Raw genomic sequence first — 15,132 nt, forward strand, 5'->3', positions numbered from 1 at the left:
CAGTGTAGACATTAAGAATGTGTCAGAGCAGGGGCAGCACGGTGGCCTAGTGGTTGGCACAACTGCCTCACAGCGCTGAGGGCCCAGGTTCGATCCCGGCTCTGGGTCACTGTCCGTGTGGAGTTTGCACATTCTCCCCGTGTCTGCGTGGGTTTCGCCCCCACAACCCAAAAATGTGCAGAGTAGGTAGATTGGCCACGCTAAATTGCCCCTTAATTAGAAAAAATAATTGGGTAATCTAAATTTAAAAAAAAAAAAAGAATGCGTCAGAGAAAGACTAGATTTCAGCTCGGTGACACGAGGCCAGACTAAAGTTTACTTCATTGGATTGTTGAGCTAATGACTCCATATTATAAGATGGATCAAAAAGACTGGAGAAGAAGCAGGAAAGTGTACCAGAATGATGCCTGAATGGCCAGGTTACACCCAGCAAGAAATGCTGAGGCTCGATGAGCCATATCGTCTCCACCCACTTCCATTACTTGTGTTACTATGAACATCACTGTAAATCTTTCCATGCAGACACAACAGATGCAACAACCAACTTTTCATCTCCTTCATTCCCATATTCTTGGATTCCAAACACACTTTCCAGGTGCTACTCAGTATTGTGCTCACAATTTGGTCTCCCCTACACTGAGGAGATTAAATCTGGATTGGGTCACTGTGGAACATCACCATTCAGTTATCAAGTGTGATCCGGAGCTTCTGATTATTTAGGTTTAAATTCCTTGCCCAACTTCCACTCTGTCCTCGGCCTCCTGCACCATTCCAATAAAGCTCAAAGGAAACCCAAGGAACTGATCAGGCAATTTGGGACCTTCCAGACACAACATTCAGTTCAATAATTTCAGATTACAATCTTCACTCCTATATTTTTAGACAGTAGGTAATGGTTCTGCCATTTATACCTCCCCTGGACCTGTCTTTTATTTATTCTCCTGTCCTATTAGTTTACCTACTTGTCTCATTGTCACCCAGTTTTGCTTTGAACTATTATCCTCTTTGTCATTTAAAAAAAGCATTAAAATGCAAGGGCAGCACTGTGGCCTAGTGGTTAATAAAGTGCCCAATTCTTTATTTTCCAATTAAGGGACAATTTAGCGTGGCCAATCCACCTACTCTGTACACCTTTGGATTATGGGTGAAGACCCACGCAACAGTGACGTGGCTGCAAGGAGATCAGGGCTAGGATCAAAATATACAAGGATATGTGTCCAATCGAAAGAAAAGGCAGATGGGCAAAGGGGGCGGGTTGCATTGATAGTAAGGAATTAAGTAAATTGACCGCAAGGAGAGATATAGGATCTGAAGGCAGAGAATCTCTGTGGGTAGAGTTGAGGAATCGCAAAGGTTAAAAGACCCTGGTGGGAGTTATGTACAGGCTTCCGAGCAGCAGTCAGGATGTGGGACAGAAAACAAATCAGGAGATAGAGAAAGCATGTAAAAAAGGCAAGATCACAAAATTCATGGGGGACCTCAATCTGCAGGTGGGCTGGGAAAATCAGGTTGGTAGTGGATCCCAGGAAAAGTAATTTGTGGAATGTCTAAGAGATGTTTACTTGGAGTAGCTTTTAACAGAGCCTACTAGGGAACGGTGTAATGTGTGATGTGTAATGAGGCAGACTTGATTGAGGCACGATGGAAATTCATCCCAAGGAGGAACAAAGAATAAAGAAAAGTACAGCACAGGAACAGGCCCTTCGGCCCTCCAAGCCTGCGCCGACCATGCTGCCTGTCTAAACTAAAATCTTCCACACTTCCTGGGTCCGTATCCCTCTATTCCCATCCTATTCATATATTTGTCAAGATGCACCTCAAACATCACTATCGTCCCTGTTTCCACCACCTCCTCCGGCAGCAAGTTCCAGGCACCCACTACACTCTGTGTGAAAAACTTACCTCGTATATCTCCTCTAAACCTTGTCCCTTGCACCTTAAATCTGTGCCCCCTAATGATTGAAAACATGCTAAAGGGAGGACAAGGCATCCATGGTTGACGAGGGAAGTCAAGGACAGCATAAAAGTAAAAGCATACAAAGTGGCGAGGATTAGTGGGAAGCCAGAGGATTGGGAATCCTTTAAAAGTGAGCAGAGGACAAATAAAAAAGCAGTAAGGGGAGAGAAGATGAAATATGAATGCAAGCTACCTAGTAATATAAAAGAAGATAGGAAGAGATGTTTCAATATATAAATATATATATATATATCTTTCAATATTTAAAAGGTAAGACAGGCAAAAATAGACATTGGACCACTGGGAAATGTGGCAGGAAAAGTAATAATAGGACACAAAGAAATGGCAGAGGAACTGAATACTGTACTTACTTTGCATCAGCCTTCACGGTGGAATACCCCAGTGGAATGCCAGAACTCCGGGAGAATCAGGGGGCAGAGGTGAGTACAGTGGCCATCACTAAGGAGAAGGTTCTGGGTAAACTGAAATGTCTGAAGGTGGATAAATCACCCGGACCGGATGGACTACACCCCAGGGTTCTGAAAGAGATAGCTCAAGAGATTGTGGAGGCATTGGTGGTGATCTTTCAGGAATCACTGGAGGCAGGAAGGGTCCCAGAGGACTGGAAAGTGGCTAATGTAACACCGCTGTTTAAGAAGGGAAATTATAGGCTGGTTAGCCTGATTCGGTAATTGGTAATATTTTAGAGTCCATTATTAAAGATGAGATCGCAGCATACTTGAAAGTGCATAAAAAAGTAGGACTCAGTCAACACGGCTTTGTCAAAGGAAGGTCATGTCTGACAAATCTGTTAAGAGTTCTTTGAGGGGGTAACAAGGAAGTTAGATTTCCAAAATGCCGTTGACAAGATGTCGCACAGGAGACTGTTAAATAAGTTAAGAGCCCATGGTGTTAAGGGTAAGATCCTGACATGGACAGAGGATTGGCTGACTGGCAGAAGACAATGAGTGGGCATAAAGAGGTATTTTTCAGGATGGCAGCCAGTGACTGGTGTTGTGCCTCAGGGGTCTGTGCTGGGACCACAATTGTTTTACAATATACATTAATGAAATGGAAGAAGGAACTGAAGGCACTGTTGCTAAGTTTACAGATGATACAAAGATCTGTAGTGGGACAGATAGTATTGAGGAAGCGGGGGGGGGGGGGGGGGCACAGAAAGACTTAGACAGGCTAGGAGAGTGGGCAATGAAGTGGCAGATGAAATACAATGTGGAAAAGCGTGAGGTTATGCACTTTGGAAGGAGGAATGGAGGCATAGACTATTTTCTAAATGTGGAAATGCTTAGGAAATCAGAAGCGCAAATGGACTTGGGAGTCCTTATTCACGATTCTCTTAAGGTTAACGTGCAGGTTCAGTCAGCAGTTAGGAAGGCACATGCAATGGTAGCATTCATGTCGAGAGGGCTAGAATACAAGACCAGGGATGTACTTCTGAAGCTGTATAATGCTCTGGTCAGACCCTATATGGAGTGTTGTGAGCAGTTTTGGGCTCCGTATCTAAGGAAGGATGTGCTGGCCTTGGAAAGGGTCCAGAGGAGTTTCCCAAGAATGATCCCTGGAGTGAAGAGCTTGTCGTATGAGGAACGGTTGATGATTCTGGGTCTATACTCATTGGAGTTTAGAAGGATGAGAGGGGGAGTCTTATTTTTTTAAAATATATTTAGAGTGCCCAATTCATTTTTTCAAAATCAGGGGCAATTCAGCATGGCCAATCCACCTGCCCTGCACATCTTTGGGTGTAACACAGGCTTGTTTCTGCTCGCCATTCGATCATGGCAGATATTTTTTCCATCCCCATTCTCCTGCCTTCTCCCTATACCCCCGATCCCCTCATTAATCAAAAACCTATCTATCTCTATCTTAAAGACATGTCTAACAGTAAGAGAAAAGCAATTTACTGCGGATACTTCAATCTGAAACAAAAACAGAAAACACAGGACAGTCTCAGCAGGTCAGACAGCCTCTGTGGAGCGAGATGGCAGCTGCCGTTTCCAGTCAAGTGGGTCTTTGTCAAAGCTGGAGAACTGGAAATACGGTCAGATTTATACTGAAGAGAAAGGGAAAATGCTGGGAAATCTCAGCATGTCTGGCAGCATCTGTAGGAAGTCCAATCTATCTTTGTCAATGTCAAAGAGTCATTGGACACTAAACGTTCGCTCTTTTCTATCCCTGCAGTGCAGAAGGAGGCCATTTGGCCCATCGAGTCTGCACCGATCCACTTTAGCCCTCACATCCACCCTATCCCCGTAACCCAATAACCCCTAACCTTTTTGGTCACTTAGGGCAATTTATCATGGCCAATCCACCTAACCTGCACATCTTTGGACTGTGGGAGGAAACCTGAACACCTGGAGGAAATCCACGCAGACACGGGGAGGACGTGCAGATTCTGCAGTGACCCAGTGGAACCTGGGACCCTGTCGCTGTGAAGCCACAGTGCTAATCACTTGTGCCACTGTGCTGCCCATGTCTGCCTACAGATGCTGTCAGAGCTCTTGAGATTTTCCAGCATTTTCTCTTTCATTTCAGATTCCAGCATCCGCAGTAATTCGCTTTTATTCAGATTTATACTGTTGGAGTGGAGAGAGGAGGTTGAGGGGGGAGGAGGAGGGGGGGGGGGGTTGCTGTGGAGTGGAACATTTGGGCTGGATAGAGGCCCGGCGATAGGTGAATATTGACAAAGATGTTTTAGATGGAAAGACAAAGGGAATGCAAATGATGGTGATCAAGGCTAAAAGGGCTGCTAATAGTGGCACATTCAGATATTTGAATGTGTTAATGGCAGAACAAATGTAAGCAGTGAGTCAAAGGACAGTAGGAACAGGGAGCAGATTGCTCAGGAGCTGTGGGTGGGGGGGATGGGCAATGTTGAGGGAAAACACATCAGTGGAAGGTGGTGAACAGACTGTTAAATCCGCAAGGTTGTACCGCGCCTATTCGGAGGATGGGGTGCTGTTCCTCGGCGTTGGGAACATTGCAGCAGGCCAAGATCGGCCATGTGGACATGAGAGCAGGACAGTGAGTTGAAATAGCAAGCGACAGGAGAGTCTGCCACCCTTGTCGATGGAGCGAAGGTGTTTTGCAAAGCGGTCACCCAGTCGGCATTTAGTCTCTGCAATGCAGAGTAGATGGCATTGGGATCAGCAAATGCAACAGGCCAGAATGAAGGATGTCTTATAGTAATGTGTACTCAAAAGGACAGACTGTAACTGACTTAAAGGAAATGCCAGAGACTTAACTGAACCAACTTTTGGAAACACAAAGAGGTCAAATATAATTAACATATCATTCTTAAATCTCTGACCTGTGAAGATATTTGATTGTGTTTAAAAGCTGACTGTGGTCAATCTCACAATGAACACAAGGGAATTCATATTACCCAGTGACTCGATTTATTCTCTTTGTCAGTCATGTTTGTAATTCACTGTTGTATATTTCAGAATCTAGATTTCAAATCAGGACATAAATATCGAATGATATTAAGTTTGGAGTAATGAAACGTTTTGAAATGAATTTAGAGTACCCAATTAAGGGGCAATTTACGTGGCCAATCTACCTGCCCTGAACATGTTTGGGTTGTGGGGGTGAAACCCACACAAACACGGGGAGAATGTGCAAACTCCACACGGACAGTGACCCAGAGCCCGGATCGAACCTGGGACCTCGGTGCAGTGAGGCTGCAGTGCTAAGGGCAGCATGGTAGCATAGTGGTTAGCACAAATGCTTCACAGCTCCAGGGTCCCAGGTTCGAATCCCGGCTTGGGTCACTGTCTGTGTGGAGTCTGCACGTTCTCCCCGTGTGTGCGTGGGTTTCCTCCGGGTGCTCCGGTTTCCTCCCACAGTCCAAAGATGTGCAGGTTAGGTGAATTGGCCATGCTAAATTGCCCTCAGGGTCCAAATTGCCCTTAGTGTTAGGTGGGGTTACTGGGTTATGGGGATAGGGTGGAGGTATGGGCTTGGGTAGGGTGCTCTTTCCAAGAGCTGGTGCAGACTCGATGGGCCGAATGGCTTCCTTCTGCACTGTAAATTCTATGAAATTAACCACTACGCCACATGCTGCCCTGATTAATGGAGCAGTACACGATTGAACAGAAAGTATTGCTGAACAAATGCTTTTACATTTTGAATTGCAGACTAAGTTCTGAATCTTAAATTGAGACATTTGCTGGGGTTTGATCCTGGCTCTGGGTCACTGTCCGTGTGGAGTTTGCATATTCTCCCTGTGTCTGCGTGGGTGTCGCCCCCACTACCCAAAGATGTGCAGGTTAGGTGGAGTGGCCACGCTAATTTGGTCCCTTAATTGGAAAAAAAGTAATTCGGTATTCCTAAATTTATTTTTATGAAGTGAGACATCTGTCTTATTTAGTGTGAGGAATGTTTGCACAAACTAATTTTGAAACTGAATATTACCGGAATGTTCAGGACGCAATGAGAAGGAAAAAGATGTTCCCATTTTGACACAGTTCACATATTAGCAGTTTGTTCATGCACAACAGAATTTAATGGGTTTACAGATGCAGATGAAAAAATTTAATCACCATTTCAAACATGTCTAAATGTACAATAAAAGCAACTTACTGTGGATGCTGAAATCTGAATCAGAAACACAAATACTGGACCCTCTCAGCAGGTCTGGCAGCCTCTGTGGAGAGAGATGGCAGCTGCCGTTCCGAGTCTGGGTGACTCTGTCAAAGCTGGAGAACTGGAAATAGGGTCAGATTTATACTGTGGGGAGGGGGAGGGGAACATTGGGGCTGGATAGGGGGCCAGCGATAGGGGGAGGGTGACTAAGGTGCCTTGGAAGGAAAGACAAAGGGAATGCAAAAGGCGGCGATCAAGGCTAAGAAAGGTGCTGACAGTAACGCATTAAGAGATGAGAATGTGTTAATGGCAGAACAAAGGTAAACAGGGAGCCAAAGATCAGTAGGAACAGGGAGCAGATTGCTCAGGTGGGGGGAGGGGGAGGGGGGGACGACGACAATGGTGAGGGAAATGTCCCTTATTCGAAACATTATTGACCTCACTTGTCTAATTTGCAGATGAGTTGTATCCTTGCTATTTGTTGTTCAATAGTTAAGCGAATGCATTACCTTACACCCGCAAAGTTTCAACTGATACCCTGCAAAATACTGTGTGATGGAGACTGGCAGGAATCGCAGTCAGAGTTCACACATGTTAATTCTGAATGGTTTTCTAATGTGCTGTGATATTTGATGATTCTAATGACGGATCGATTTCTCCGCCACTTGTCTAAGTTTTCAGTTGGATAGTACTCTGCCAATAGAAGGTTCTTCAGTGCAATGAGACACAGTTTACTATTCTCGGTCAGTGCGCTTAGCGATGTTCCCTGTTTCTGTAGTGTAGCGATTATCATGTTTGCTGAAAGGCCCTCGGTTTAATGAAAAATGAATGAAAATCGGTTATTGTCACAAGTAGGCTTCAAATGAAGTTACTGTGAAAAGCCCCTAGTCGCCACATTCCGGCGCCTGTTCGGGGAGGCTGTTACGGGAATCGAACCGTGCTGCTGGCCTGCTTGGTCTGTATTCAAAGCCAGCGATTTAGCCCTGCCCTAAACACCCCTAAAATCATATCATCCAGGAGTGAAACAACAATTCGTCTCTGGGTGGGATCGAACCACCAACCTTTTGGTTAACAGCCGAACGCGCTAACCGATTGCGCCACGGAGACGACAACAAGATCACAACTCTGTGCATTTCAACAGTGACGGCCAATCCTCTGATTGCCAGGGACCGAATGAGAATGCTGGCAATATTGGTCCCCTGAGGCAGTGCGGAAAATATCTGGAAGGAGCGGACACATGGTCCCGCTGGCATAAAAAACGGTTTTTATGAAAGGTGATGGTGAAAGACGAATTTTGTTGTCCTGTCGACAAATGCCGCCTGAGTCCCTGAGATGTTACAGTACTTTTGGCGTTCTCCGCAGATGTTAGATTGATTTCCGATGGCAATGACAGTATGCATTAGCTTTTTTCGCGGGGCTCGTAGGTCGAGGGGTAGGATTCTCGCTTTGGGTGTCTTCCTGTCGGAATTTGCAAGAGGTCCCGGGTTCAAATGAACATATTTAATCACCATCTCAAACATGTCTAAATGTATGACAATGCAATTTACTGCGGATGCTTCAAACGGAAATATAAACAGAAAACAGAAAAGCGAGAATCATACCCCCAGACCAACGAGGCCCACGAAATGAGCCGCAGCATACTGTCATTGCCATCGCAAATCAATCTAACATCTGCGGAGAACGCCAAAATACTGCAACAGCTCAGGTAGTGAGGCGGCATTTGTCGACAGGACAACAAAGTTCGTCTTTCACCATCACCTTTCATTAAAACCGGGACAGGTTAGAAATCAGAAGGGGGTTCAGTGCAGTCAGATTGCGAATATCCAGACCGGACGGTGTACCACATGCTATGGTATCAGCAAAAGCCGGCACAGCCGCCGAGATTGGTCATCATTAACATATTGACGATGAAGAAAGAGGAGATCTCAGGACGATATCTGGCGGCTGCCAACAAGTCTAAAAAGAATGGTTACCTCAATATAAACGTGCTCAGTGTGGAGGATGGACCGGTCTATTCCTGTGCAATGAGCACAGTGTCACAAAGCAGCTACAACCACGTACGGAAGCCTCAGAGAGTATTTTCAATTCCAGTAAATCTGCGTTCCTGCCCTTGTACCGGAGGATGGTTTGATCTGGATTCAGAAAAATACTCAGGTCTATTTCTCCACAATTGCATTGCCGTCTCTGTCCTTGTATAGGTCAATAGAGGAGCCGTTTCGGATTCGTGAGATTAATCAGCATGTCGCGATGCACAGTAAATGTAAGCTTGGAATATCCACTTCCGAGCAGCAGTAATGAAAGTTCTCAGATGTGGGGATAATAAAATCTTCCAGGACCGTTAACTTAGGTCGACCTTATGCTAATGAGTCTGAGCCCCTAGTAGTCTTCAGCGGAACATCGACTTTCCGATCGAAAATACATCAAATCTATGTTGACACTTCCTGCTTTCTGTTATGGAGGTTCCGAGATAAGGTGTTTCAACGAAAGTGTGGTGCTGTCCAAGCGGGTTCTGTAAAATCCACGGGCCTGTGATGATTCCACGTCTCACAAATGTCCATGCCCGCGGGACCATGTGTACGCTCCTTCCAGATGTTTTCCGCACTGCCTCAGGGGACCAATATTACCAGCATTCTCATTCGGTCCCTGACAATCAGAGGATTGGCCGTCACTGTTGAAATGCACAGAGTTCCGATCCTTTGGTCGTCTCCGTGGCGCAATCGGTTAGCGCGTTCGGCTGTTAACCGAAAGGTTGGTGGTTCGATCCCACCCAGAGACGAATTGTTGTTCCACTCCTGGATGATATGTTTTTAGGGGTGTTTAGGGCAGGGCTAAATCGCTGGCTTTGAAAGCAGACCAAGCAGGCCAGCAGCACGGTTCGATTCCCGTAACAGCCTCCCCGACCAGGCGCCGGAATGTGACGACTCGGGGATTTTCGCAGTAACTTCATTTGAAGCCGACTCGTGACAATTTTCCTGTTCTGATAACACGTACCGTGCACCGGCTGCGGCATGGAGTTGCCTCTATCGCTGTAATATCCTTCATGGCGCCGAGCTGGGGAATAGCTCAACGATGCTGTGTCTCCCCCGATAACTCAGGAGATTGTGACACCTCGTCACAGACCTGCTAACAGACGAATGTTGAGCAGGAGTTGGATATTCATCCCCTTGAGCCTTCTCCAACATTCAATAAGTTTGTGACAGATGCGAACATGACCTCAGATTCACATTTCACCGACCCCGGATAACCTTTGATTACCTTTTCAGTTGAGAATCCAACCACATCGGTCTTAAAATCTTCAATGGGCCTATCTCAGCGGTCTCTGGAGAAGAATCCCTCAGAAAAAAAGCCCAAAGATCTACATAACCGGGCCGGGTCGAGCAGTATCTCTGGCCATGATGTGGAGATGCCGGCGTTGGACTAGGGTGAGCACAGTAAGAAGGGGCAGCAGGGTAGTAGGGGCAGCAGGGTAGCATGGTGGTTAGCATGAATGCTTCACAGCTCCAGGGTCCCAGGTTCGATTCCCGGCTGGGTCACTGTCTGTGGAGTCTGCACGTCCTCCCCCTGTGTGCGTGGGTTTCCTCCGGGTGCTCCGGTTTCCTCCCACAGTCCAAAGATGTGCGGGTTAGGTGGATTGGCCATGCTAAATTGCCCGTAGTAATCGCTTCTCGCCTTTTTGCTAAGATGAGCGTGAGGTCAGGTGGAATGCGTGGATCTGGTATGTCTCTCTTCTGGGGGCCATGAATTGGATTCAATTTGAATTAGTTTTTGGAGCAGGCGGCCCTGACGTCAATTGTAATGAAGTGCTTTGAGAGGCTGATCATGAAGCGCATCACCTCCATACTCCCGGAACGCCTTGACCCAACTTATCATTCCTTCCATTGATATGTTTTACCCTCAGCATTGCCCACCTCCCCCCAGCCCATACCATCCTACTTCAGCAATCTGATCCCTGTTTGTAATTGTTCTCTGACGCACTGCTTACCTTTGTTCTGCCATTAACACATTCTGACCGCTTGATGCGCCAGCAGCACCTTTCATAGCCTTGATTAGCCTCATTTACATTCCCTTTTTCTTTCTGCCCGAGACATTTTCGTCATTTCCCACCTATTATCCAGTATTTTCTGTTTTTGTTTCCGTTTGAAGCATCCTCTTCTTCACCTCTCATTGCCTGCCGAAAATTGCTTGGGCCTTAATGTTCAATTCAGTGTAGTGGCTCATGTGAGACGAAATCTCATAGTCCTGGAACACACGAGATTCCGGCAACAATCAGGAAACAGAATTATTTTGTGCCCAATAATTGTGCAAACTTTTCTCACGAAATGCAAAATGTTCGATGTTTCCAACCGGGGACCTTTCGCGTGTGAAGTGAATGTGATAACCACTACACTACAGAAACCGCTGGCAATCGATGGACGTGCGGAATGTACAACCTCACTGTGTTGCTGCAGATTCTGATGGTCTGTCTGAGAGGCCAGGTCCCTTGTTGCAAGCGACAGCTGTTTCTTAAATTAACAGATGTCTCAACATATAACGCCGTGAGATGTAGAAATTATATCGAAATTAACATAAGTTATATTTTGCTGAATGTCGGTCTTAAATTTGTGCTCTTTGGTCTCGAGGTCTGGTTCTCGTTTAGAGATTTTCAATCAATGCCTATGGGAGTGGTCGTGGGTTTAAATCCAGGACAGGCTCTTTACTCCAGGTCAGAGATTGCGAATTGTTTGCGACGCTGACGGCGGGGTTGATTTACATTGGCCCACTCTGAAAAAGATTTCTCAGGACTCGGGATGCTAACGTCGTTTCTCTCCCCACAGATGATGCTCGAGAGAGAGAGAGAGACAGTGTCTGAGCTCGAGTGCGTTTGGATAAAATTGATGCTCCAGATCTGTGTTAACCACAGGGACGTGACCCATCTAACCCACAGAGCCAAAGTGGAGAATTGAACTGACTGGAGAGCTGGATCTTAACGCTGACCTCCCGTACCTCGGCGTCGTGAAATGTTCCAAAACAGCTCAACAGCCACTCGAGGAACAGCAGCGCATCTTTCCACTGGGCTCAATGCAGCTTTTACACTCAGTGTGTGTTCAGTAGTTTCACACTGTAAATGCTGCACCCATTTTGCGTGTCGTTACATCGCAGATTTGGGTTTCAATCTTGTTTCCACTTGACAAATGCCGCCTGAGTCCCTGAGTTGTTGCAGTACTTTCGGCGTTCTCCGCTGATGTTAGATGGACGTTCGATGGCAATGACAGTATGCTTTGCCTGCATCTGCGTGGCTGGTTGGTCTAGGGGTATGATTCTCGCTTTGGGTGTCTTGCTGTTGGAATTTGCGAGAGGTCGGGGGTTCAAATCGGGGGAGCCCTTCGATGGAGTGTTCCCTTGGTCAAGCAACATGATTTCTTTGCGGCGCAAATACATTTTCTGATTTTGTTTCCGATTGACGCAAGTTGCTTTAATCGTACATTTATACATGTTTGAAATGGTGATTAAATATGTTCATCTGCATCTGTAAACCCAATAGATTCTGTGGTAGTGGAACAAACTGCTAATATCCGAATTGTGGCAAAATAGGCTTTTATTCTCCCCGCGCCTTGAAAATTCAGTATTTCCGACTTTGTTGCAGGAATTTTAATACCTTATGCGAGACCAACTGGGAACTTCTTCGAACGCGCGAGATTGAGAAACAAACGTATTTCGTGCAAAAATTCGTTACACGGGATGTTTCTGCCCGGTTTCGAACCGCGAACTTTTCGCGTGTTAGGCGAATATGATAAACACTACACTACAGAAACTGCTGGGAGCATCGTAAACAGTTGACGTGTGCAACGTTCAACCTCAATGTGTTGCTGCAGCTTCTATTTTTTTAAGCTGAGAGGCCATTTAACTTATTGCAGGAAGCCGTTTCTTTAAAACTGATGTCTCAACTTATCGAAGCATCACACAGTTTTGGTGTGTAACATGCTGCAGCTTTAATACCGTTCATGTAGAAGAAAGGAGGGGTAATTGCAAATCAACTTTGAGCCTGGATTCCCTCAGTGGCTTTTCCTGTTTCTCCATCAGGAACACCGTTTTTTCTTTCTCAAAGCTGGTTCAGTTAAGTCATTTCCTCTAAGCCAGACTCTCCTGTTGCTTGCTATTTGAACTCACTGTCCTGCTCACATGTCCGATCTTGCTATGTTCCCATGTAGCTCAGCACAACGCCGAGGAACAGCATCCCATCCTCCGAATCGGCACGGTGCAGCCTTGCGGATTTTACAGTAGGCTCAACAACTTCGCACCGTGAAATCACTCTTCTCGCTTCACCACATGTTTATTTCCATCAACTTATTTTCATTGCTTCCATTGATAAGTCTTCCTCTCCCATTGTCTCCCCTCCCCATTCCCCTATTGGTACGGGAATCGAACCGTGCTGCTGGCCTGCTTTAAGAGCCAGCGATTTAGCCGAGTGAGCTAAACCAGCCCCAGCTAAAATAATGGCGCTCCCAATGCCGTGTCATTGCCATTCCCGCAATGCCGTGACTCGGATTCGAACCGAGGTTGCTGCGGCCACAACGCAGAGTACTAACCACTATACGATCACGGCGAGCTACTCAAGAGCCACCCCAGAGTCTATTAAATTTCGGTACATTATCACTAGTGCATCTGCAATTTCCCTAGCCATCTCTTTTAGCACTCTGGGATGCATTCCATCAGGGCCAGGAGACTTGTCTACCTTTAGCCCCATTAGCTTGCCCATCACTACCTCCTTAGTGATAACAATCCTCTCAAGGTCATAGCCTTGTCATAGCCTCATTTCTATCAGTCGCTGGCATGTTATTTGTGTCTTCCACTGTGAAGACCTGTTCAGTTCCTCAGCCATTTCTTCATTTCCCATTATTAAAACTCCCTTCTCATCCTCTAAAGGACCAATATTTACCTTAGCCACTCTTTTTTGTTTTATATATTTGTAAAAACTTTTACTGTCTGTTTTTATATTCTGAGCAAATTTACTCTCATACTCTACCTTACTCTTCTTTATAGCTTTTTTAGTAGCTTTCTGTTGCCCCCTAAAGATTTCCCAGTCCTCTAATCTGCCAGCAATCTTTGCCACTTTATATGCTTTTTCCTTCAATTTGATACTCTCCCTTATTTCCTTAGATATCCACGGTCGATTTTCCCTCTTTCTACCGTCCTTCCTTTTTGTTGGTATAAACCTTTGCTGAGCACTGTGAAAAATCGCTTGGAAGGTTCTCCACTGTTCCTCAACTGTTCCACCATAAAGTCTTAGCTCCCAGTCTACCTTAGCTAGTTCTTCTCTCATCCCCTTGTACTCTCCTTTGTTTAAACACAAAACACTAGTATTTGATTTTACTTTCTCACCCTCCATCTGTATTTTAAATTCCACCATATTGTGATCGCTCCTTCCGAGAGGATCCCTAACTATGAGATCATGAACCAATCCTGTCTCATTACACAGGACAAGATCTAGGACCACTTGTTCCCTCGTAGGTTCCATTACATACTGTTCTAGGAAACTATCGCGGATACATTCTTTTAACTCCTCCTCATGGTTGCCTTGACCGACCTGGTTAAACCAATCGACATGGAGATTAAAATCCCCCATGATAACTGCTGTACCATTTCTACATGCATCAGTTATTTCTTTGTTTATTGTCTTCCTTAAATAACAGAGCAACACCACCTCCCTTACCATCCACTCTGTCCTTCGAATAGTTTGATACCCTCGGATATTTAACTCCCAGTCGTGAGCATCCTTTAACCATGTTTCAGTAATGGCCACTAAATCATAGTCATTTACGATGATTTGTGCCATCAACTCATTTACTTTATTCCGAATACTACGAGCATTCAGGTAAAGTACACTTATGTTGGTTTTTTTACCTAAGTTTTGAATCTTAACATCTTTGGGGCTCGTTGGTCTAGGGGTATGATTGTCGCTGTTGGAATTTGCGAGAGGTCCCGGGTTCAAATCCCGGACGATGAGGTTTTCCGTTGGTCAAGCTGCATGTTTGGGGCAGCACGGTAGCATGGTGGTTAGCATAAATGCTTCACAGCTCCAGGGTCCCAGGTTCGATTCCCGGCTGGGTCACTGTCTGTGCGGAGTCTGCACGTCCTCCCCGTGTGTGCGTGGGTTTCCTCCGGGCGCTCCGGTTTCCTCCCACAGTCCAAAGATGTGCGGGTTAGGTGGATTGGCCATGCTAAATTGCCCGTAGTGTACTAAAAAGTAAGGTTAAGGGGGGTGTTGTTGGGTTGCAGGTATGGGGTGGATACGTGGGTTTGAGTAGGGTGATCATTGCTCTGCACAACATCTAGGGCCGAAGGGCCTGTTCTGTGCCGTGCTGTTCTCTGTTCTAATTACATCTCCAGTTTTATTCCTTTTGTTATTACTGGGCCTATTCACTGAGCTCCCCTCAGTCACTGTCACCCTTTTAGATTTTTGACTATGTCTTCTCTGCCTTGCACTTTTCCCCTTACTTCCTTTTGCTTCTGTCCCTGTTTTACTACCTTCCAACTTCCTGCATTGGTTCCCATCCCCCTGCCACATTAGTTTAAACCCTCCCCAACAGCTCTAG

At 45.8% G+C, this 15,132-nt stretch overlaps 3 non-coding genes across 3 annotated transcripts; 1 reads left to right on the top strand and 2 right to left on the bottom strand.

Moving 5' to 3' along the window:
* Positions 1 to 7,592: 7,592 nt before the first annotated feature.
* Positions 7,593 to 7,666, bottom strand: trnan-guu. Its single transcript has one exon. It is a non-coding gene; the product is annotated as a tRNA-Asn (tRNA).
* A 1,595-nt stretch (positions 7,667 to 9,261) lies between these two features.
* trnan-guu lies at positions 9,262 to 9,335 on the top strand. The gene has a single exon. It is a non-coding gene; the product is annotated as a tRNA-Asn (tRNA).
* Positions 9,336 to 13,070: 3,735 nt separating this feature from the next.
* On the bottom strand, positions 13,071 to 13,142 carry trnah-gug. The gene has a single exon. It is a non-coding gene; the product is annotated as a tRNA-His (tRNA).
* Positions 13,143 to 15,132: the final 1,990 nt, after the last annotated feature.

This window comes from Scyliorhinus canicula, unplaced genomic scaffold, assembly GCF_902713615.1.
Source record: "Scyliorhinus canicula unplaced genomic scaffold, sScyCan1.1, whole genome shotgun sequence".
In the NCBI taxonomy this organism is placed as follows: domain Eukaryota; kingdom Metazoa; phylum Chordata; class Chondrichthyes; order Carcharhiniformes; family Scyliorhinidae; genus Scyliorhinus; species Scyliorhinus canicula.